The sequence below is a fragment of the Oncorhynchus mykiss genome, chromosome 12, assembly GCF_057628025.1.
Source record: "Oncorhynchus mykiss isolate SJ-2025 chromosome 12, ASM5762802v1, whole genome shotgun sequence".
NCBI classification, from domain to species: domain Eukaryota; kingdom Metazoa; phylum Chordata; class Actinopteri; order Salmoniformes; family Salmonidae; genus Oncorhynchus; species Oncorhynchus mykiss.
The window spans coordinates 32,319,303-32,344,872 of NC_143033.1; the positions used below are offsets into that span (position 1 = coordinate 32,319,303).

Sequence of the window (25,570 nt, forward strand, 5' to 3'; positions counted from 1 at the left end):
AGTTTTGCAATGCATTGTAAAGAATATTTGCGGTTCTGTTGTGTGTGATGAGGAGCAACATGATTCTGCACTTGACGCATTTATGAAACTACTTATTCCATCTACTAATAAGCATGCACCCATTTAGAAAATGACTGTAAAAACTGATAAATCCCCTTGGATTGAAGAGGAATTGAAAAATTGTGTGGTTGAGAGGGATGAGGCAAAAGGTATGGCAATTAAGTCTGGCAGCCCAACTGATTGGCAAATGTACTGCAAGTTAAAAATTAATGTGACTAAATTAAAGAAAAAGAAAAAGAAACTACACTATGAATCAAATATAAATTATATAAATAATTATAGTAAAAAGCTTTGGGGAACCTTAAATGAAATTTTGGGAAAAAACCCAACTTCGCTCCATTCATCACAAAGCCCACTGATATTGCAAACTACTTGAATTACTTTTCATTGGCAAGATAAGCAAACATAGGGATGACATGCCAGCAACAAATGCTGACACTACACATCCAAGTATATCGGACTAAATTATGAAAGACAAGAATTTTACTTTTGAATTCCGTAAAGTCAGTGTAGAAGAGGTAAAAAATGTATTGTTGTCTATCAACAATGACAAGCCACTGGGGTCTGACAATGTGGATAGAATATTACTGAGGATAATAGCAGACAATATTGGCACTCCTATTTGCCACATCTTCAATTTAAGCCTACTAGAGAGCGTATGCCCTCAGGCCTGGAGGGAAGCTAAAGTCATTCCGCTTACCCAAGAATAGTAAAGCACCCTTTACTGCCTCAATAGCTGACCAATCAGCCTGTTACCAACCCTTAGTAAACTTCTGGAAAAAATGTGTGTTTGAAAGATGCAGAGCTATTTCACAGTAAACAAATTGACAACAGAATTTCAGCATGCTTAAAGGGAAGGACACTCAACAAGCAATTTACACAAATGACTGATTGACTGAGAGAAATTGATGATAAAATGATTGTGGGGGCTGTCTTGTTAGACTTCAGTGTAGCTTTTGACATTATCGATCATAGTCTGCTGCTGGAAAAACTTATGTGTTATGGCTTTACACCCCCTGTTATAATGTGGATAAAGAGTTACTTGTCTAACAGTACACAGAGAGTGTTCTTTAATGGAAGCCTCTCAAATTTAATCCAGTTAGAATCAGAAATTCCCCAGGGTAGCTGTTTAGGCCCCTTGATTTAAAAATAATTTACTAATGACATGCCACTGACTTTGAGTAAAGCCAGAGTGTCTTTGTATGCAGATGACTAAACGCTATACATGTCAGCTACTACAGCGACTGAAATGACTGCAACACTCAACAAAGAGCTGCAGTTAGTTTCAGAGTGGGTGGCAAGGAATACGTTAGCCCTAAATATTTATATAACTAAAAGCATTGTATTTGGAACAAAACACTCACTAAATCCTAAACCTCAACTAAATCTTGTAATAAATAATGTGGAAATTTAGCAAGTTGAGATGACTAAACTGCTTGGAGGAACCCTAGATTGTTAACTGTCATGGTCAAAACATATTGATGCAGTTGTAGCTAAGATGGGGAGAAGTCTGTCTATAATAAAGCGATGCTCTGCCTTCTTAACAACACTATCAAGAAGGCAGGTTCTACAGACCTTAGTTTTGTCGCACCTTGAGTACTGTTCAGTCATGTGGTCAGGTGCCACAAAAAAGTTGCAATTGGCTCAGAACAGGGCAGCACAGATGGCCCTTGGATGTACACAGAGAGCTAATATTAATAATATGCATGTCAATCTCTCCTGTCTGAAAGTGGAGGAGAGATTGACTTCATCACTACTTTTATTTATGAGAGGTATTGACATGTTGAATGCACCGAGCTGTCTGTCTTAACTACCGGCACATAGCTCGGACACCCATGCATACCCCACAAGACATGCCACAAGAGGTCTCTTCACAATCCCCAAGTCCAGAACAGGCTATGGGAGGCACACAGTACTACCTAGAGCCATGACTACACGGAACTCTATTTCACACCAAGTAACTGACGCAAGCAGTAAAATTTGATTTAAAAAAAACTGATTTACGGAACAGCGGGGACTATGAAGCAACACTAACATTGGCACAGACACATGCATACACACACACACGATAACATACACACTATACATACACATGGATTTAGTACTGTAGATATGTGGTAGCGGTGGAGTAGGTTGCCTGAGGGCAAAGTGTGTTGTGAAATCTGTGAATGTACTGTAATGTTTTAAAAATTCTACAAACTGCCTTAATTTTGCTGCTTTGGCAGCAGCTAATAGGAATCCATAATAAATACAAATACCAAATTTGAGCTGGTGTTGCATTTTTCCTTTTGTGAATTTGGTGATAATTAATTTCAGTGAAAAACATTAATATGATTCCTTATTATTTCTGCTTTAAAAAAAATCTAAATTCATTAATAAAACAGTTGGGCTTTTAGGTGTGTGGTTAAACATTGACATTAGCATTACGCTATTTTCTATAGAGAATTAATGCACTCATGCCACTAGTAATTGTGTGTCGCATTTATGGGGTCTGGGATTAATCACACTTCCTGGAACACTTCTTGTTGTTGAGGGTTTTGTTATCCTTTACCCATTTGGTTTGCATTAGGCCTACTGGCTGAGCTTTTGCATAATAACACCTACTGTGTAGGGGGAAGAGGAGGAGGGTGCACGCTGCCTGCCTGCCACCTGTTTTTCTGTTTGTTTTTGAGAGAGCATGCATTCACGTTGTAATTAATCTGATGCAATGAAACAGGACCCTCCGTAAGACAGACAGTGTCTCGGCAGCTATGGGTTTATGACCACGTTGCGTTTGAATAAATGAGCAGTAAATAAGCCCTAGTCTGTCGCCCGCCCGCCTGCGCCAAAACACTGGCTACCAGACAGGCTGCATCATGGCTGGCACCTAGCCTAGCTATTGTGCTGGTCCCTGCCACAGTGAGCCAAGCACTGATTGTCCAGAGAAGGTAGGAAGCACATAAGCAGACAGTTCATGATAGATGGCAGGAGAAAACAGTGGTCTATTCTGTTTGTCTGATACATTTGATACCACTTCTACCTATTCAAGCTGAAGTTCCAAAAAAACTCAACTACTCAACAAGGATGCCACATGTGTTTTTATTAAACCATTTATTTTTGCACGAGTCACCTTCCATCTTGGCCTCGACTGGCTGAAAAATTTGCAAAGAAAGAGATTTATGAATCTAGCCGTAGCACCAGATTCTTTTGTGGGAGCACAAGGCTATTTAAATATTGGCAGCTTTGTGTTCACGCCGCTGGCAATCTGCAGAATAGAAAGCAGCAGAGGACATTCTTTTCAAAGCCATTCAGCGCAGATATTTTCTCTTTTTTGTTCACTGACGTCTTTTTCTTCCATGAACTGAATATCAATCAACCGACACCTCTTTAGTCGGTATAAAGCTTGAGAATATTACTCAGCCCCCCCCCCCCCCCCCCAAAAAAGACTTGGATGGAAGAAAAGAAAACTAGAGCTCAAATTGCTGTCTGTTCACTTAGCGCTTAATGATGCTTTCTAAGAGCTTTCTCTCGTAGGTCTCTGTTTTACAGTCTGATAAAAGTTACCAGGGGGAAAAATGCCGTCTGGGCCCGGTGCCAGGGCTGGTGTTTCATGGCAGCCTCTGCCTCGCACCAGGGTGTGCTGGGAATCTGGGTGAAGAGGGGATGGGGTTAAGGAACAGGGAGGCGAGGAAGGAAATGATGGCGGGTGGCAGGGGGAGCAGTTGACCCTCCTAAGGTACCACTACCATGGAGACACAGCTGGGCTGAACAAGACTCCCATCAGTGGACAAAAGTGAGGCAGCGCTGTCGGCAGAAAATCTAGCTACCTGGCCCGGCACCCTGCTCCAACCCATCGCTCAGCTCCACGTCAATCCCAGCCAATCACTGACTTCACTGAGGAGGAAGCTCATTTACATCATGCGGTAATAAATTATGTTTAGCATATTGCCTTTCTCACATAGATTACACTGTGTCTATTAGTTGTCCAGCTGGTCGGGGTAATCAGCATCTCAATTTTATGTTTGTCCCATTTTGTAAATTCTTGGTTGGTGAGCGGACCTCAGACCTCACAACCCATAGAGGGCAATGGGTTCTATAACTGATTCAAATATTTTTTAGCCAGATCCTAATTGGTATGTCAAATTTTATGTTCCTTTTGATTGCATAGAAGGCCCTTCTTGCCTTGTCTCAGATCATTCACAGCTTTGTGGATGTTGCCTGCGGCACTGATGTTTAGACCGAGGTATGCATCATTTTTTTGTGTGCTCTAGGGCAACGGAGTCTAGATGGAATTTGTATTTGTGGTCCTGGCAACTGGACATTTGGAACACCATTCTTTTTGTCTTACGGAGATTCACTGACAGAGCCCAGGTCTGACAGAATTTGTGCAGAAGATCTAGGGGCTGCTGTAGGCCCTGCTTGGTTGGTGACAGAAGCACCAGACCATCAGCAAACAGTAGACATTTGACTTCAGATTCTGCTAGGGTGAGGCCGGGTGCTGCAGACTGTTCTAGTGCCCTTGTCAATTTGTTGATATATATGTTGAAGAGGGTGGGGCTTAAGCTGTATCCCTGTCTCACCCCATAGCCCCATGGAAAGAAATGTGTGGGTTTTTTGCCAATTTTAACCGCACACTTGTTGTTTGTGTACACCTGATTTTAGAATGTTGTATGTTTTTTCCCCAACACCACTTTCCATCAATTTGTATAGCAGACCCTCATGCCAAATTGAGTCAAAAGCTTTTTGAAATGAATCAATAAAGCATGAGAAGACTGCCTTGGTTTAGGTCTGTTTGTTTGTAAATTACGGTGTCCAGGGTGAATTAGTGGTCTGTCGTACAGTAATTTAGTAAAAAGCATTGACATCTGCTTAGTACATTATTTTCACTTAGGAAATTAACTAGTCTGCTGTTAATGATAATGCAGAGGATTTCCCCAAGGTTGTTGTTGACGCATATCCCACAGTAGTTATTGGGGTCTCAAGTTTATCTATCTCTAAATCTATATTTTTGTAAAAACATGCTGAAAAATGCAGGAGCTCATCTGCTCATGATCTCTCTCTCTCATGACCTTATCTCTCTCCATCACCTCAGTCCGTAGAGCAGCCAGCTCTCTCAGACAGCCGTCTATCTTCACCTTCTGCCCTCGGGGTCTTGTTGGGGGTGGTGTTGTTGTGCTGGTCTGTTTTGTGGGTTTGTTCTGTCTCTGTATTGTGTGGACTTGCTCTCTGAACTCCACCATGTCTCTCTCCAGCTTTATGAAATTTTCCCTCTCAATGATGGAGGAGCAGTGCAGTTGTGGGACCTGAGTGTGTTCACTGCTGGTGGGATGACTATCCTCGTATTTCTCTCTGTGTATCCTCTCTCCCCCTTCTCTTTTTCTGCATTATCTCTTCCCCTGCTCTCTCTCTCGCTCTCTCTCTGTGTATCATGTCTTCTCCTCTCTCTATTTATGTATTCTCTACAACCACTACGATTATTATTTGACACTGATGGTATTCTAAACTCAGCAAAAAAAGAAACGTCCCTTTTTCATGACCCTGTCTTTCAAAGATAATTCGTAAAAATCCAAATAACTTCACAGATCTTCATTATTAAGGGTTTAAACACTGTTTCCCATGCTTGTTCAATGACCCATAAACAATTAATTAAAATGCACCTGTGGAACAGTCATTAAGACACTAACAGCTTACAGACGGTAGGCAATTAAGGTCACAGTTATGAAAACTTAGGACACTAAAGAGGGCTTTCTACTGACTCTGGAAAAACGGCAAAAGAAAGATGCCCAGGGTCCCTGCTCATCTGCGTGAATGTGCCTTAGGCATGCTGCAAGGAGGCATGAGGACTGCAGATGTGGCCAGGGCAAAAAATTGCAATGCCCGTGCTGTGAGATGCCTAAGACAGCACTACAGGGAGACAGGACAGACAGCTGATCGTCCTCGCAGTGGCAGACCATGTGTAACAACACCTGCACAGGATTGGTACATCCAAATATCACACCTGCGGGACATGTACAGGATGGCAACAACAACTGCCTGAGTTACACCAGGAACACACAATCCCTCCATCAGTGCTCAGACTGTCTGCATATAGGCTGAGAGAGGCTGGACTGAGGGCTTGTAGGCCTGTTGTAAGGCAGGTCCTCACCAGATATCACCAGCAACAACGTCACCTGTCGGCACAAACCCACCGTCACTGGACCAGACAGGACTGGCAAAAAGTGCTCTTTACTGACGAGTCGCGGTTTTGTCTCACCAGGGGTGATGGTCGCATTTGCGTTTATCGTCGAATGGAATGACCGTTACACCGAGGCCTGTACTCTGGAGCGGGATCGATTTGGAGGTGGAGGGTCCACCATGGTCTGGGGCAGTGTGTCACAGCATCATCGGACTGAGCTTGTTGTCATTGCAGACAATCCTAACGCTGTGCGTTACAGGGAAGACATCCTCCTCCTTCATGTGGTACCCTTCCTGCAGGCTCATCCTGACATGACCCTCCAGCATGACAATGCCACCAGCCATACTGCTCATTCTGTACGTGATTTCCTGCAAGACAGGAATGTCAGTGTTCTGCCATGGCCAGCGAAGAGCCCGGATCTCAGTCCAATTGAGCACATCTGGGACCTTTTTGATCGGAGGGTGAGGGCTAGGGCCATTCCCCCCAGAAATGTTCAGGAACTTGCAGGTTCCTTGGTGGAAGAGTGGGGTAACTCACAACAAGAACAGGCAAATCCGGTGCAGTCCATGAGGAGGAGTATCTGGCCACACCAGATACTGACTGTTACTTTTGATTTTGACCCCCTCTTTGTTCAGGGACACATTATTCAATTTATGTTAGTCACATGTCTGTGGAACTTGTTCAGCTTATGTCTCAGTTGTTGAATCTTGTTATGTTCATACAAATATTTACACATGTTAAGTGAGCTGAAAATTAATGCAGTTGACAGTGAGAGGACGTTTCTTTTTTTGCTGAGTTTATGACCGTTTGAACATCTTGAAGAACGATCTGGCCTTAATGGCAATGTACTCTTATAATCTCCACCTGGCACAGCCAGGAGAGGACTGTCCACCCCTTAGAACCTGGTTCCTCTCTATGTTTCTTCCTAGGTTCCTGCCTTTCTAGGTGTTTTTTTCCTAGCCACCGTGCCTCTACATCTGCATTGCATGCTCTCTGGGGTTTTAGGCTCGGTTTCTGTATAAGCACTTTGTTACAACTGCTGTTGTAAAAAGGGCTCTATAAATACATTTGATTGATATGCTCTCTCTCTCTCTCTCTCTCTTTCTCTCTCTCGCTCTTTCTCTCTCTGTGTGTACCCTTTCTTTCTTTCTGTAATAATGTGCCTCAGTCTGGACTATGGGAACTTACTTGAAAAGAAATAGTATAAAAGTGCCTCCAGGTTTGCCTGCCTACACACTGTTCATGCGCTCCATGCAATCAGTCTATGTAGAAAGCGGGCCAGTGGGTGGTCACCCATAGATAAGACTTCAACAAGATGCAGCACTGACACCAGAGGATGGTCACAGTCAGGGGTTTCTATGTTTATGATAGTCAGCCACCTTTGCATTTCAGTTAGTTAAATACTTTCCACATGCTTTGTGTAGTAATTTCTATCTATTTTATCTCATAGAAACACGTTAGGCATCTATGTGAAGAGTTTGGGCCAATGTTAAAGAAAACACTATTTGTACTTGCCTTTGATAACAGATATTCTAAGAGACTAGGACCATTATACTGGCAGTCATTGTGGTTCAGGCATTTCGAGGCACCATCTGAACCATATTTTTGGTTTGGCATTTTTTTGTTCATTTAGCTAGATGACATGCATATTTCAATCCCAACTTTGTGACGATAAGTGGGCACTGGTCTCTTTATGTGCTGAGTGTCCTCAGCATTCGCCCTGCTCATGAGTATTGACAGAGACTGAGGTAAAGAGAGCGAAGGACAGGGAAAAGGAGTGACAGAGAGAGGCCCTGTCATGGGTAGGTTGCAGGCAGAGCAGGCTTCAGACCTCAGGCATGCCATTAACCATGCAGCCAAAGCCAGAGTTATATTCAGCAGAAAATGCCTCGATCTGCTTCTTCATGTCAAGCCAGCAAACGAGAAATGTATTTAACGTATGAAGAAACATTCATTTCAAACCGCAGGGTTATAAATCGTTATCTCAAGCCCCTTCAGTTAGTTTTTTCAACTCCATTAATTTGCCCTCCCCTAGCTCCCGTCTCAGATCAGAGGGACTCACTAAGAGCATTGTTTCCCCTGCCAAATCCCTTGGCATATCTAGTTTTATGTATAACCCGTGAAATATTTGGCAGGAGGAGCGAATAACTTGCATTAAAGGTATTTATGAGATTGTCCTCAAGAAACCTTTCTTTATATCAGCAGTTTGACTGATCTAGATGACAGTGAACTTACTTTTTGAGAAGGTTTTGAAAACCCCTTTCTACAGTGAGTAATGTCTGACGTGTCCTTGCCAAACCTAAATGTATTAATTATGATACGTTTACAAACACAGGCGCTCTCCACGAAAGAGCGTTTGCATATTTGGCGTCTCCTTTTTTGCCCACACTCTTATGCATTACAATTTCCAACAGTTTTTATTAAATCAAAATATATGTTCTATTTGATCCTCACCCTTACCTGGAGCATAGATTTACACTGGATGTGATAGAATTCAGAGCAGAGTATGGATAAGAACTTTACTGTGGTTGAGTGACTTCTAAACTTTACACTGGAAGGGGAAAAGATTTAAAAGTGAATGATGCATATTAACGTGTTCACTGTGAAATTCCCTTTGGAAAATCCTATTATTTGTAACATAGACATACTGTATATCATGACTTATTTGTTTCATGTTCTTAATTTTATTTATTGGTAGTAGTTTGTCTTTTAAGCAGCTTATAATTACAGTATTTGCTAATCAGATGTATGATTTATATCATTAAAGAACTCTACATACTGTAGTACTGCCAGCTTCAACGGCAAAGAAACTGGTCGTGGCCAAATGGAGAGCAACATTTGCCATCATTCCTCTCCCTAATTTGCAGTTGACATGTCATCCAAAAAACACAGAGACTATGGGGTTAGTGAGTTAGCTGAGTTCATTCAAGCAGCCGGTTGTAATTGTCCCTCATTTTCATCCGAAGGTTTGGATGCAGCCTGAGCCCTGCGTCTGCGTCATCCACTCATACCCAGTGAGCTGTGTTATTAATCTATCAGCAGCACATTTCTCCTTGGCTGGAAGCATGCGTGTTTTTGCCTTGTTTATAACTTTGATAGGTCAGACTGAATAAAGACAGGACTGAGGAGCCATCCCCCTCCCCCATTTCAGGGAGTTCGCAAAGTAAATACCTAGTTTGGTAGACGACTCTGTTTTGTTTTATCTATGCACCCTCTGTAACTACTCAATGGAAAGCAAAGGGCGTAAGTACAGTGTCTTCAGAAAGTATTCATACCCTTTGACTTATTCCATTTTGTTTTGTTACAGCGTGAATTCAAAATGGATTAAATATTTTTTTTTCCTCTCACCCTTCTACACACAAAACACCATAATGACAAAGTGAAAACATGTTATCAGACAGTTTTGCAAATGTATTGAAAATGAAATACAGAAATATCTAATTTAGTATTGAGCTTTGGTGCATCCAATTTCCTTTGATCATCCTTGAGATGTCACTACAACTTGATTGGAGTCAACCTGTGGCCAATTCAATTATTTGGACAAGATTTAAAAAGAAACACCGATGTCTACAGTTGTGGCCAAAAGTTTTGAGAATGACACAAATATTAATTTTCACAACGTCTGCTGCCTCAGTTTGTATGATGGCAATTTGCATAAACTCCAGCATGTTATGAAGAGTGATCAGATGAATTGCAATTAATTGCAAAGTCCCTCTTTGCCATGCAAATTAACTGAATCACAAAAAAAACATTTCCACTGCATTTCAGCCCTGCCACAAAAGGACCAGCTGACATCATTTCAGTGATTCTCTTGTTAACACAGGTGTGAGTGTTGACGAGGACACGGCTGGAGATCACTCTGTCATGCTGATTGAGTTCGAATAATGGTCTGGAAGCTTCAAACGGAGGGTGGTACTGGAATCATTGTTCTTCCTCTGTCAATCATGGTTACCTGCAAGGAAAAACATGCCGTCATCATTGCTTTGCACAAAAAGGGCTTCATAGGCAAGGATATTGCTGCCAGTAAGATTGCACCGAAATCAACCATTTATCGGATCATCAAGAACTTCAAGGAGAGCGGTTCAATTGTTGTGAAGAATGCTTCAGGGCGCCCAGGAAAGTCCAGCAAGCGCCAGGACCATCTCCTAAAGTTGATTCAGCCTGCGGGATTGGGGCACCACCAGTACAGAGCTTGCTCAGGAATGGCAGCAGGCAGGTGTGAGTGCATCTGCATGCACAGTGAGGCAAAGACATTTGGAGGATGGCCATTGACCTCATCCCATCAGTAGAGGATGCCTGGTTATTCTTTAAAAGTGCCTTCCTCACCATCTTAAATAAGCATGCTCCATTCAAAAAATGTTGAACTAGGAATAGATACAGTCCTTGGTTCAATCCAGACCTGTCTGCCCTTGACCAGCATAAAAACATCCTGTGGCATTCTGCATTAGCATCAAATAGCCCCCGTGATATGCAACTTTTCAGGGAAGTTAGGAACAAATATACACAGGCAGTTAGGAAAGCTAAGGCTAGCTTTTTCAAACATAAATTTGCATCCTGTAGTACAAACTCAAAAAAGTTCTTAGACACTGTGAAGTCCATGGAGAATTAGAGCACCTCCTTCCACCTGCCCACTGCTCTGAAGCTAGGAAACACTGTTACCACCGATTAATCCACTATAATTGAGAATTTCAACAAGCATTTCTCTATGGCTGGCCATGCTTTCCACCTGGCTACCCCTACCCCGGTCAACTGCCCGGCACCTTCCACAGCAACCCGCCCAAGCCCCCACCATTTCTCCTTCACCCATATCCAGATAGCGGATGTTCTGAAAGAGCTGCAAAATCTGGACCCCTACAAATCAGCCGGGCTAGACAATCTGGACTCTCTCTTTCTAAAATTATCTGCCGAAATTGTTGCAACACCTATTACAAGCCTGTTCAACCTCTCTTTCGTATTGTATGAGATCCCCCAAAGATTGGAAAGCTGCCATTGTCATCCCCCTCTTCAAAGGGGGTAACACTCTAGACCCAAACTGCTACAGACCTATATCTATCCTACCCTGTCTTTCTAAGGTCTTCGAAAGCCAAATTAACAAACAGATAACCGACCATTTCGAATCCCACCGTACCTTCTCCGCTATGCAATCTGGTTTCAGAGCTGGTCATGAGTGCACCTCAGCCACGTTCAAGTTCCTAAATGATATCATATCCGCCATCGATAAGAGACATTACTGTGCAGCCGTATTCATCGACCTGGCCAAGGCTTTCGACTCTGTCATTCACAATATTGTTATTGGCAGACTCGACAGCCTTGGTTTCTCAAATGATTGCCTCGCCTGGTTTACCAACTACTTCTCTGATAGAGTTCAGTGTGTCAAATCGGAGGGCCTGTTGTCCAGAACTCTGGCAGTCTCTATTGGGGGGACACAGGGTTAATTTCTCGGGCCAACTCTCTTCTCTGTACACATCAATGATGTCGCTCTTGCTGCTGGTGATTCTCTGATCCACCTCGACGCAGACGACACCATTCTGTATACTTCTGGACCCTCTTTGGACACTCTGCTAACTAACCTCCAGACGAGCTTCAATGCCATACAACTCTCCTTCCATGGCCTCCAACTGCTCTTAAATGCAAGTAAAACTAAATGCATGCTATTCAATCGATCACTGCCCGCACCTGCCCGTCCGTCCAGCATCACTACTCTTGACGGCAACTACAAATACCTAGGTGTCTGGTTAGACTGTAAACTCTCCTTCCAGACCCACATTAAGCATCTCCAATCCAAAATGAAATCTAGAATCGGATTCCTATTTCGCAAACAAAGCATCCTTCACTCATGCTGCCAAACATACCCTCGTAAAACTGACCATCCTACCGATCCTCGGCTTCGGCGCTCTACTCAACAAATTGGATGCTCCAGCAGGTATATCTCACTGGTCACCCCCAAAGCCAATTCCTTCATTGGTCGCCTTTCCTTCCATTTCTCTGCTGCCAATGACTGGAACGAACTGCAAAAATCACTGAAGCTGGAGACTCATATCTCCCTCGCTAACTTTAAGCACCAGCTGTCAGAGCAGCTCACAGATCACTGCACCTGTACATAGCCCATCTGTAAACAGCCCATCTATCTACCTCATCCCAATACTGTATTTTTTATTTATCTTGCTCCTATGCACCCCAGTATCTCTACTTGCACATTCATCTTCTGCACATCTTCCATTCCAGTGTTTAATTGCTATATTGTAATTACTTCGCCAGCATGGCATATTTATTGCCTTAACTCCCTTATCTTACCTAATTTGCACTTACTGTATATAGATCTTTTGTTTTATTTTTTCTACTATATTGTTGACTGTATGTTTTGTTTGTTCCATGTGTAACTCTGTGTTGTTGTATGTGTCGAATTGCTATGCTTTATCTTGGCCAGGTCGCAGTTGCAAATGAGAACTTGTTCTCAACTAGCCTACCTGGTTAAATAAAGGTGAAATAAGAAAAATTAAAAACTGCAAATATTGACTCTGCATCAACTTCATGTAATTGTCAATAAAAGCTTTTGACACTTATGAAATGCTTGTAATTATACTTCAGTATTCCATAGTAACATCTGACAAAAATATCTTAAAACACTGAAGCAGCAAACTTTGTGGAAATTAATATTTGTGTCATTCTCAAAACCTTTGGCCACGACTGTATATATGTTCCCACAGTTGACAGTTCATGTCAGAGCAGAAACTATACCATGAAGTCCAAGGAACTGTCAGTATATCTCAGAGATTGTGATGAGGCATATATCTAAGGAAGGGTATAAAACAATTTCTAAAGTGTTGAAAGTTTCCAAGAGCACAGTGATCTCCATCATTGGGGAATGGAAAACATTTGGAACTATCCAGACCTAGAGCTGGCCGTCCAACCAAACTGAGCAACCAGACAAGAAGGACTTTGGTCAGGGAGGTCACTAAGAACTCAATGACCATTCGGACAGAACTATAGAGTTCCTTGGCTAAGATTGGAGAACCTGCCATAAGGACCAACAGCACTTTACCAATCTGGGCTTTATGGGAGAGTGGCCAGACGGAAGCCACTCCTGAGAAAAAGGCACATGACGGCATGCCTGAAGTTTGCAAAAAAGACGTGAAAGATCATAAAGCTTCCCATCTAACTTAACAGAGCTTGAGAAAATCTGCATGGAAAAATCTAATCAAAGTTTATTTGTCACGTGCGCCGAATACAACAGGTTTAGAGCTTACAGTGAAATGCTTACTTACAGGCTCTAACCAATAGTGCAAAAAAGGAATTAGGTGAACAATAGGTAAGTAAAGAAATAAAACAACAGTAAAAAGACAGGCTATATACAGTAGCGAGGCTATTAAAGTAGCGAGGCTACATACAGACACCGGTTAGTCAGGCTGATTGAGGTAGTATGTACATGTAGATATGGTTAAAGCCACTATGCATATCTGATGAACAGAGAGTAGCAGTAGCGTAAAAGAGGGGATGGCGGGTGGTGGGTGCCGGGACACAGTGCAGATAGCCCAGTTAGCCAATGTGTGGGAGCACTGGTTGGTCTGCCCAATTGAGGTAGTATGTACACAAATGTATAATTAAAGTGACTATGCATATATGATAAACAGAGAGTAGCAGCAGAGGAAAAAGAGGGGTTGGGGGGGCACACAATGCAAATAGTCCTGGTAGCCATTTTATTACCTGTTCAGGAGTCTTATGGCTTGGGGGTAAAAACTGTTGAGAAGCCTTTTTGGCCTAGACTTGGCACTCTGGTACCACTTGCCGTGCGGTAGTAGGGAGACCAGTCTATGACTGGGGTGGCTGGGGTCTTTGACAATTTTTAGGGCCTTCCTCTGACACCACCCAGTGTAGAGGTCCTGGATGGCAGGCAGCTTTTCCCCAGTGATGTACTGGGCCGCACGCACTACCCTCTGCAGTGCCTTGCGGTTGGAGGCCGAGTAATTGCCGTACCAGGCAGTGATGCAACCAATGCTCTCAATGTTGCAGCTGTAGAACCTTTTGAGGATCTCAGGACCCATGGCAAATCTTTTTAGTTTCCTGAGAGAGAATAGGCTTTGTTGTGCCCTCTTCACGACTGTCTTGATGTGTTTGGACCATTCTAGTTTGTTGTTGATGTGGATGCCAAGGAACTTGAAGCTCTCAACCTGCTCCACTACAGCCCTGACGATGAGAATGGGGGTGTGCTCGGTCCTGTGGGGGTGTGCTCGGCCTTGTGTATGTTGACCTGTTTAAAGGTTTTACTCATGACGGCTACGGAGAGCTTGATCACACAGTCGTCCAGAACAGCTGATGTTGATGTGCATGCCTCAGTGTTGCTTGCCTCGAAGTGAGCATAGAAGTGATTTAGCTCGTCTGGTAGGCTCGTGTCACTAGGCAGCTCGCTGCTGTGCTTCCCTTTGTAGTCTGTAATAGTTTGCAAATCCTGCACATAAGACTAGCGTCGGAGCCGGTGTAGTATGATTCAATCTTAACCCTGTTGACGCCATCAAACGCTTTGCCTGTTTGATGGTTCATCGCAGGGCATAGCAGGATTTCTTGTAAGCTTCCGGGTTAGAGTCCCTCACCTTGAAAGCGGAGGCTCTACCCTTCAGCTCAGTGCAAATGTTGCTTGTAATCCTTGGCTTCTGGTTGGGGTATGTACGTACAGTCACTGTGGGGACAACGTCCTTGATGCACTTATTGATAAAGCCAGTGACTGATTTGGTGTACTCCTCAATGCCATCCGAAGAATCCCGGAACATGTTCCAGTCTGTGATAGCAAAACAGTCCTGTAGTGTCTGTAATAGCAAAACAGTCCTGTAGTTTAGCATCTGCTTCATCTGACCACTTTTTTATAGACCGAGTCACTGGTGCTTCCTGCTTTAATTTTTGCTTGTAAGCAGGAATCAGGAGGATAGAGTTGTGGTCGGATTTAACAAATGGAGGGCGAGGGAGAGCTTTGTACGCGTCTCTGTGAGTGGAGTACAGGTGATCTAGATTTTTTTTCCCTCTGGTTGCACATTTAACATGTTGATAGAAATTTGTTTGAACTGATATAAGTTTCCCTTCATTAAAGTCTCTGGCCACTAGGAACGCCGCCTCTGGGTGAATGGTTTCCTGTTTGCGTATTTCCTTATATGGCTGACTGAGTGCGGTCTTAATCTGTCTGTGGTGGTAAATAAACAGCCACGAAAAGTATAGCTGAAAACTCTCTAGGCAAGTAGTGTGGCCTGCAATTTATCACAATATACTCTACTTCAGGCGAGCAAAATCTAGAGACTTCCTTAGATTTCGTGCACCAGCTGTTGTTTACAAATATGCACAGACCGCCCCCCTCGTCTTACCAGAGTGTGCTGTTCTATCTTGCCGGTGCAGCGTATATTCCGCTAGCTGAATATCCATGTCGAGGTGAGTGATCCTGATATCCAGAAGCTCTTTTTGCCGTAAGATACGGTTGCAGAAATATTATGTACAAAATAAGTTACAAATAAAGCGAAAACCCTCACATAATAGCACAATTGGTTTGTCGCCTGTAAAACTACTGCCATTTCTTCCTGTGCCATTTTAGAGAAAATCAATTGTGGGAGAAAATCCCCAAATACAGATGTGCAAAGTTAATACAGACATACCCAAGATGACTCAAATCTGTAATCGCAGCCAAATGTGCTTCTACAAAGTATTTCCTCGGGTTTGAATACTTATCTAAATGAGATATTTCTATATTTAATTTTCAAGAAATTTGAAAACAATTCTAAAAACATTTTTTCATTTTGTTATTGTGTGTAGATTGGTGAATATATTTAAAACATATTTTAATACATTTTGAATACAGGCTGTAACACAACAACATTTGGAACAAGACAAGGGTATGAATACTTTCTAAATGCACTGTAGTTTGTGAAAATCTTAGTATTAGGTAGTAAAGTTGAATTGTGAATCATAGTGATGTTAAACTGACTGTCTTGCAGTAAATTAGGTCTGGGACGATGCCAGTATCGCAATATGTGTTAGTTTGGTGGCAAGGAAGCAACACAAAGTGGATTAACTTTAGGAAAACAGTCCTAATGTTGGAAACGAACATCATTATGTTGTCATCCAGAGTCACATTTATTTTCCAGGCTATTGCACACAATATTTACATACAGCAGATTTTTAAAGGACTAAATAGTTTGGTCTGCTTCGTGTTTTCATTTTTGCCATTAAAAAAATATTGCGATACTGGTATCGTCACAGCCCTAATAACCATGCTTTAACCATGTGAGTGATGCTAGTAGTATTTACGTCTGCTGCTATGAGAGTAACTAGAAACCGCTTTATCTTTGTTAAGTGGCTCTAGGTCAGGTTATGCGATCTCATGAGGCAAAACTGGCCACAGAGATTTTAGTATACTCTTACTCGCACGCACGAGCACACACACACACACACACACACACACACACACACACACACACACACACACACACACACACACACACGCTCACACACACGCTCACACACACACACACACACACACACACACACAGACACACACACACACACACTTCAACCCCCTCTTCTCCATTCCCACCTCTCCATTGCTCGCTTGCTGTGTCTGACCCTTGGGTCACTGTGCAGTGACTCTGAGGCTTGTCTAACTGGGCCTCTTGAAACTCTGGCCTTTACATTCCAGGGCCCCAAGGAGGGGGTCGTAGCCAGGCTTATTAACAGAGAAGGAGAGGGGGGAGCGAGAGGGAGTGTGGGGGAGAAGGAAGTCTCTGCCGGCAGGGATTATGTGCTGTTTCCTTGCCTGGAAGCTCTTGCCTTGTACCCTCCCACTCTCTCTCCCAGCTGAGCGGTTCTCCCGCAAACTAAAGGAAACGGCAAAAACGTAAACCTGCTATTCTCCAGCTGCCACTGCCTTTTCACTGACTGCCCTACTTGTTTTATTTTGTGCTCCCTCTTTCCCTCCTTCTTTCCCTCTCTCTGTGCTGGTGTGTGTGTGTGTGTGTGTGTTTGTGTGAGGGGATCACTTTGTTTCCATTTTCTGCTGTGCCGCAGGCGCACATAGTGTAGAGGATTGGTGAAGATACTGATGGGGATGCACAGCTGCACGTAGAAAGCAGAAGCCGGTTCTCACTCTTCAGCTCCCCATCCCCACAACGGGACTACCGCCATCCTCCCTCTCCGAAGACAGGGGGGGGGGGGGTTGCCATATAGGGGCTCAGAAACATGGAGTGGATCCGAGGAGGGAGAGGGGAATCTTTTCACTCCTGGTGTTGGATGTCATGCTCTGCTCTGCGTAGTGGTAAGTGTTTGTTTCTCTCTCCTTCTTTTTATTTTTCTTACTCTATGGAACAGTTACTTTAGCACCTAATTGTGCTCTTAGGAATGCGCGGGTTCCGAAACTGATGCTTCATATTCTTGTTGTTCATTATTTGTTGTTTATTTGTATTATCTCTATTGTCTTATCATCATATTTTATTTTCTTATCATACTTTTCGATCTTTTCCTTTTTCTGTTTTGATTTCTAACTTTTCTTGGTCTCTAGTCGGCAGAGAACTGTTGATGTATTATGTGTTTGAATTGCAGTGTTACAGTGAAAATAGGGCTTTGTGCTTTTGAATTGTGTTGGAGGGTCAAGGTAGAAGGTGGGGGTGTACAAGGTAGGGTGATGGGGGAAGGGAATGTGTGTGAGGGGGTTGTGTGTTTTAAACAAACCAGATTCATAATATCAGGTCAATAATAATGGCATAAACTCAGCAAAACTGCTGCTTGTCTTTTTCCTCATCACTGCCCACAGTGCTTGTCAACTAGTGCTAGTGCTTGTTCTAGTGAAACATGCTTTCCTTAAACTGGAAAAGGACTGAACCTCAACTGTGGCTCATTGGTGTTATCTTTACTGGTGCCATTGTCATTGATTTATCGAAAGCATTTAGTTTATCATTCTATCTTACTAGGAAAACTTAAACATTGGTTTCACTAACAGATCACTAAACTGGTTCCATGCAATAGAAAATATGTTTTCATAGAACACAAATCACAACTTCTTGTACTCAGTAGAGGTGTACCTGAAGGCTCAGTATTGGCCCCCCTTTTCTCTATATTCATAAATTAATTACTTCTAATTTGTCAGAATACACATGTTCACTTATACACTGATGATACAGTGCTCTATACATCAAGTTTAAATATTTTGCAGATTTTACCGCAACAAAAATGGTGTCTTGCAAAGATGTTGGTTTTAAATAAAACAAAGTCCTTTTTCATGCTTTTTGGTACACAGCAAAGAAAAAACTCCACAACTGGCATTTTCAAAATCCTTGCAAGTGATAGAAAAATGTTGATACCTGAGTTAGAGGATAGATTCTGACTATCTTTTGGAAAGCATATTGATTATATTACTAAAACCTTAGGTTACTATAAAGATCGAATAATTGTTTACTGTATCCATTAGAAAGACCTTAGTAACCCAACTACTGCTTCCTAGACTATGGTGACATCATCTATCACAACGCAACTAAGACTGTCTTTTATTACAATCTTTGCAGATGCATTCTTGTTTGCCATTATAAGACACATTGCACAATGTATGAATCAATAAATTGTCTGTCACTCCCAAACAGAAGATGACTGCATTGGTACCAATTTCTTTTTAAATGTGTCAACTTAAATTTCATCATATATATTATGGAACACCTTAATTTACAAGACTCACACAATAGCAATGGCAGCAATGACAAATTCCAAGGGCACATCATGTCATTTGGAGTAAGAGCTTTCAAACAAAAAGGCCCAATTGACTGGAATAATTTACCTACGGAAATCTGAGAATTAAAATCACACAGTGAGTTTAAGAAAGCGCTTTTTGAAATGTTAAGAACAAACTGTCTTTTTAACTAATAGAATCATCACAATGTGAAAATATTTGTAAATATGCATGTATATTTTATAGGTTCTTAGTTTTATTCAGTATTTTTTCAGGACACCTATGTCCAAACAGTAAAATGTGTAAATTGCAGGAAATTTGCTTTAAAAAAATGTTTTTTTTTAAATTGTCACTGCTGCCAGCAGGAGGGCCTCTAAAATATTCGGTCAGCGAATGCACCATTGGCCACGCCCTCGCCACGCGCCACAACCTACGTCCCATTTTGATCCAGAAATTGCCCTGGTTTTATTATTTGTATTAGTAGTTGAACAAGTTGTTATTAGTTGTAGGCCTATTAATAGTTGTACAACTACTACTTTTTTATGCGGTTGATATAATTTTTTTGTGTTTTAGAATCTCATTGTTATTATTATTATTATTAGACAGGCATATTATTATTTTTACTACGTTTTTTTACTAAGTATTGTTTTGATTTGTTTTATTGTATTTGGACTCTTGAAAATGAGATGGTGCAACTCAAGAGATTTCATCCTGCAAAAGGCAGAATAAATAAATAAATTGTGTTGCAGCTCATTGAGCTAATTTAGAGTGTGCCATGTGCACTGTGTGGTTCACTGTTTGTCCACAGACAGAGGCATAATCCTGATGTTGTCAGGCTCTGGACTGCTAGTATGCCTCATGAATCCTGATTTCAATAGAAAGGCTGCTTGTTGGCAGTTTGTTTGGGGTTCGTCTTTATGAAGTAGCGTCTCGTAACTGGTTATGAGGAAAATAGGGCTTTTTGTTCAGAGGAACTTTGCTATTTTGACATTAAAGGATTTCATAACCCCTTTTTCGTGGTTAGTCTTGTCCCATCGCTGCAACTCCCGTATGGACTCGGGAGAGGCGAAGGTCAAGATCCTCCAAAACTGAACCCAGACTTCTTGACACACTGCTCACTTAACCCAGCCTGCCACAGGAGTTGCTAGTATGCGACGGACAAGAACATCCTTGCCGGCCAAACCCTCCCCTAACCCAGGTGACGCTGGGCCAATTGTGCAACCGATCTCCCGGTTGCGGCTGGCTGTGACAGAGCCTGGACTTGAACCAGGGTCTACTAGTGGCAGTCAGATGCAATGCAGTGCATTAGACCACTGCGCCACTCGGAAGGCCCCTGTGAAAACTATTTCTAAGATACATACTTTCAGTTTTTCTGAACTCATTTCACTTGAGTTCAGAAAAGAGAGAGGCTTGCACTACCGGTGTTGGCACATGCGAAGATCAAATACACTGCTGGAATGCCGATTAAGCTGTTTACATGCCCTAATAATTCGAAAGATTTGTTCAGAAAACCAGGTTTTTTAATCGGTGTATGCTTACTTTAGTTTTGACCTTACTCCGATTTAAGATAAGCAAAGTGTGTTTACATTAATATTTCCATACTCAGCCTACTACCATAATAAGTTTAATATCAAATTATTAGTATGCATGTAAACATACTCATTGTTGTACATTATATTTTTTATAAATTGGCTGTGACATTGTTTAACTTCCCAGGATTATAACAGGGTTTGATTCTCCGAATGTCAGATGTGATTGGCTGACAGCCGTGGTATATCAAACCATATACCATGGGTATGACAAAACGTTTATTTTTACTGCTCTAATTACATTGGTGACCAGTTTCTAATAGTAATAAGGCACCTTGGGGGTTTGTGGTATATGGCCAATATACCACGGCTAAGGGCTGTGTCCAGGCACGACGCCCTTAGCTGTCGTATATTGGCCGTATACCACATCCCCTCGTGCCTTATTGCTTAACTACTGTATCCTCGCTCAAAGGGATCAATCAATCTGATTTGTCTGACTGATTAGAACTATGAAACAGATTGAGTTGGTTCTTCTCACTTCTCATTAAACTATATGAAATCGCATTAGACTATATCAAGAACCCTCTCATTTGACATGTAGACACAGGCTTTTTAACGTGAAATAGCTACTAGCAATACTCTGAGAATTACAGTCGATTTTTCTCTGAATGACGCAGCAACTCTATTTAGCCTACACACAGAATATCTAGCCTCCTTGATGGAGTTCTCTGCTACACTCTTTTAGAAAAAAACGTTCGGAAAAGGATATTTGGCTGTCTATAGGGGAACCTTATTTTGGTTCCATGTAGAACCCTTTTTGTTTCCAGGTAGAACTATTTTGGGTTATTTCAAAGTGTTCTCCTATGGGGACAGCCAAAGAACCCTTTAAGGTTCTAGATGGCACCCTTTTTTTAAAGAGTGTACACTACTGTGGTGAACAGCACAACCCACTGTGAATGGAGAGACCTGGAAATAGCTGTGCAGCGACGCTCCCCATTCAACCTGACAGAGGAAAGGATCTGCAGAGAAGAATGGGAGTACAGGTGTGCCAAGCTTGTAGCATCATACCCAAGAAGACTCGAGGCTGTAGTCACTGCCTAAGGTGCTTCAACAAAGTACTGAATAAATGGTCTGAATACTTATGTTAATGTGATATATAAATATTTTTTTTATAAATTGGCAAACATTTCTAAAAACATGTTTTTGCTTTGTCTTTATGGGGTATCGTGTGTAGATTGAGGCAAAAAAAAAAAAAATGTGGAAAAAGTCAAGGGGTCTGAATACTTACCGAATGCACTGTATGTTTTCATTGCCAAAACAACTGAAATAGGCAATAAACAAAAGTGAAATAAATAATCAGAAATTAACAGTAAACATTCATCACAAAAGTTTCAGAAGAATAGAGACATTTCAAATGCTCTCCTCTCTCTTTCCTGAGTGTCCATCCATCAGATGTCCCTGTGACACAGGAATGAAGTGTTTTGACAGGCGTTAATGGACTGCTTTCTCCTGCGAATGTTGGTATTTCAGAACATGGCCCCCGGCATGGAAAAGGAAAGCAAAAAAACGTGTAACGCTAGCATGATTTTATTTTGGGCTCCGCTCGCTGTCACTGCCAACGTCTTTTTCTGGGGCACAACTTGAAGTGTTCGTATGAAGAGAGGCAAGATATCAAGGGCATTGACTGTCTGTCATCCCAACACTTTTATAAATACACACAAAGTATGTCCTCTACAGAATCTAGTTCTCTATCTTGGGCATGTAGGTCACTATCTCCTGAAGTAGCAGAATCACACACCTTCCCTAACGAGGCCTGATGATGAAGTCATTGTGGTTTTATTTTGGGCAGATAGAAGTGGCTGCTGCTCCACATTACAGGCCCTTCAGTCATACACCTACTTCTCTCTCTCGTTCTCTTTCTCTCTCTTTCTCTCTCTCGCTCTCTTTCTCTCTCTCTCGCGACATGGCTGTCTGCTTTCAATCTGTCCTCCTTTAATCCCAGCTATCTATCATATCCCACCAGCTATTCTTGGTGTGAAAGTAACCTGAGACAAACTGAACTATAGGTGCCTTCTAGGAGATGTGCGCTTCTATAATACAGCAGAGTAGCTTCAACTAATTTCTGGAAACACGGTGGCAATAACCACCAGACTTGTGAAGCCAGAATGATTTCTTTCTGGCTGTTTTGGTGGAGATCTGGTGACATCTTTTACCTGTGTCCGGTTGGGGTAAGTGTCTTATTAACCTGTGTTGTACCTTAAGCTTATGTGTTGCATCCTCTGTAAAAGTAAGTTGTCTGTATCTGTACCAGGTCATGTCTTTTTATATGCCTTGGATAGGCATCTGTTTATCTATAATGGTGTTTAGCCTGTGTCTGTATGTCTGTCTGTGACAGGTTACTCAGTGTGTCCCTCCCTCAGCCTCTCATCATTCTATATATTAGTCTCATTGCTGTATGTGGGGAATGGAAGGAAAAGCTCAATTAGCCCTAGTGTTTTATTAACTGCTAGCCTGCTGCCAACTGCTAGTTGCTAAGTGACTGACAGAGGTACCATTCAGGATGAAAACACAACCCAGAGACTCTAACAGGAACCAAGATTCAGATTCAGGAAACAGCTTTTCTCAGAACAGCAGGAAAAAGAGAGGCTTGTGTCGTGTACTGTATGTTGCCATGGTTTGAAGGTGTTGTGAGTTATTTTGTGTATGGACTGATTTTTATTAATGTCATTTTTGGTGCACGTGATGCTGAGCCATAGTTAAGGGGTTTGAACAAATGACTAGATGTGAACACTGATGTCATTATCACACTCATTGATTTGGCCTTGTATAAATCATATTTGATATGTTACAAGCCCATATTCCTTATGGAAGAAATTGGTACAGTTAGTAGGTCTATGTCAATTAAATTGATAGGGCATCCAAATCAAATATATGCAATGCACTCAGCACATATGCAGACACACACATGTGGATAGAGCTCTCCCACTACTGGTTCCCATCGGGTTGGTTGTACAGAGAATGATGTCATGTCTGCCATGGTGACTGTGTGTCCCTCCACCACTGATCCGTTTCTTATCCAGCTGTCCTGACTGACACAAAACAGAGAATGAAAGGGGGGGGTTGTATTTTCTCCCTCAATGCCACCCACCACCATTCCCAATTCTCAAGCAAATGTATCCCTTTTTTATTTAGCCAGCTTTACATAGATAAATGTATTCACGACTAATAAAAGAGATTAGGGCCAGACTAAGAGACTCTGCCCAAACTTGAACGATTCCAACACGTTATTTATGTAAAGTGCTGATGTTTCTTCTGTGGCTGGTTGCTTTCCGATTTACGTATTGTAAAATTTCAATTAAATGCAGATTCTCAAATCGCCACCTGTCGCTTTTAATAGCCGGGCAATGGCACACATTCCAGCAGATAAACGCCTGTTTCAAATAAATGCCAGGTCTAAATGAATTGTTTACGAGGTTTAATGTGTTGATTTGTTATATTAAATATTTCAGTAATGACTTTAAATAATTATGTCAATCATCCATTTTTATCACTAGTAAGAAACTACTAGACATTGGCTGCTAACAGCTGAGAACTGCTAGCTTACTGGCAAGCATGAAAACAGTCAAAAACTTTGGAAGTACAGACTCCTAGAAATCGTATGATCTCCCTCTAGTGGTGAACTGCTGAAAATTCACAGTCAAAGATGAGAATTATTATTCTGTCAAGAAAAAGTTATTTTTGTATTTTTCTTTATGGAGGCATATTAAGACAAAATAAATGTGAAAGTGTGTAAATAACACATTAGTGCAGGAAATTAAGAAATTGATTAAAATGCTGGAATTAAACAATTAACAATGCAAATAAGCAAAAGCTGTGTGCATTAAGGAAATAGAAGCCTGGCTCTAAGAAGCTCCTGTTGTGTTCAGTAATTTAAACAAATAAACACCTGGGCTATTAATTTAAGTTTTACAGTATTTTCCATTGGGCAGAACTAAGTTGTCCAATTTAGTTTTTCATCAGTTTAAGAGCAGTTTATTTTGGGCAGTTACCCTGTGTTTGAGGGTCAAGAGATCATGGGGCAATTTGTCTCCTCTCCTTTGGAGCTGACAGGAGCTCATCCTCTGTGTTTGCAAGGGAGGCTTGTTTCATTGGCTTGTGAGTTGTGTGTTGGGCTGACTGGTGTGAGCCACATGACACTAGCCTCTGGACCATTTTAACCACCTCTGCTCCAGGCCAGCCTTTTGATGGGCCAGTCATACAGACAGACAGACAAAGGTGGGGGTGAGTGGGAGGGGACTGAGAGGGGGAGGAGTGGACGTGCCGTACTTAGGGGGTATATTTGGAAATGGCTTCCATAATTATATTTTCTGTCTCCATCTTGTGTGTGTGTGTGTGTGTGTGTGTGTGTGTGTGTGTGTGTGTGTGTGTGTGTGTGTGTGTGTGTGTGTGTGTGTGTGTGTGTGTGTGTGTGTGTAGAGGGGGTGGGGTAGAGGTGGAGGATAATGCAGGCACAAAAGGCTAAGGCAAACATTGGCTGTAAGACAAAGGACTGCCCTATGCAGGTCACCGGGGGGCTAACTCGTCCCATTGTCTGACACTAGTGATCTTAATTGAGGGAGGTTTTAAACCCCACTGGCAAATTAGGGACTCTGCAACTGAGTGCTGAGACACTGGGGTGTAGGGTAGGGTCATGGTCAAAGCCTGGAAGATGGGGAGAGAGAGGAAGGCTGTAGTTTGGGACAGCAGTCAGTCAGACACAGCACCACACAACATGGGGTTGGGTTAACACAGAGCCTGAATATTCACTATGGTATTATCATAGCCAGGCTATTTACTCAGACCAGGGGAGCCAACATAATATTACACAGTTACAATTAGAATAGTACACGTTTTAAAGGATACAGTTCTCTAAAGAAAAGATGCTTTGACTGTAAATTCAAAATCAGAAAATATTATTCTTGATTCTTGGTGACAAAACAAATCATGCTTATGTCAGACCATAAAGAAATGACCCTAACGTATAAATTACTTTCATACTTTTGGTTGAACAAATGTTTTATTATCCAGTTATCTACTGATCTAATCAGCAGTGTTTGCCCCATAATGATGATAGTTTAGTTGAGCATTTACAACAACGGT

General features: G+C 42.0%; 1 long non-coding RNA gene across 4 annotated transcripts in view; it reads left to right on the forward strand.

Annotated features, from left to right (window-relative positions):
* The first annotated feature begins 17,030 nt into the window (after positions 1–17,030).
* LOC110537449 (uncharacterized) overlaps positions 17,031–25,570 on the forward strand; it is a 73,248-nt gene continuing 64,708 nt past the window's right edge. For 3 of the 4 annotated variants that reach the window (XR_016485031.1, XR_016485034.1, XR_016485032.1), the window contains exon 1: positions 17,031–17,501. This is a non-coding gene — a long non-coding RNA (uncharacterized LOC110537449). Of the gene's footprint in view, positions 17,502–22,452; positions 22,660–25,570 lie in introns of those variants that run through there. The other variant, XR_016485033.1, reaches the window with a different exon arrangement.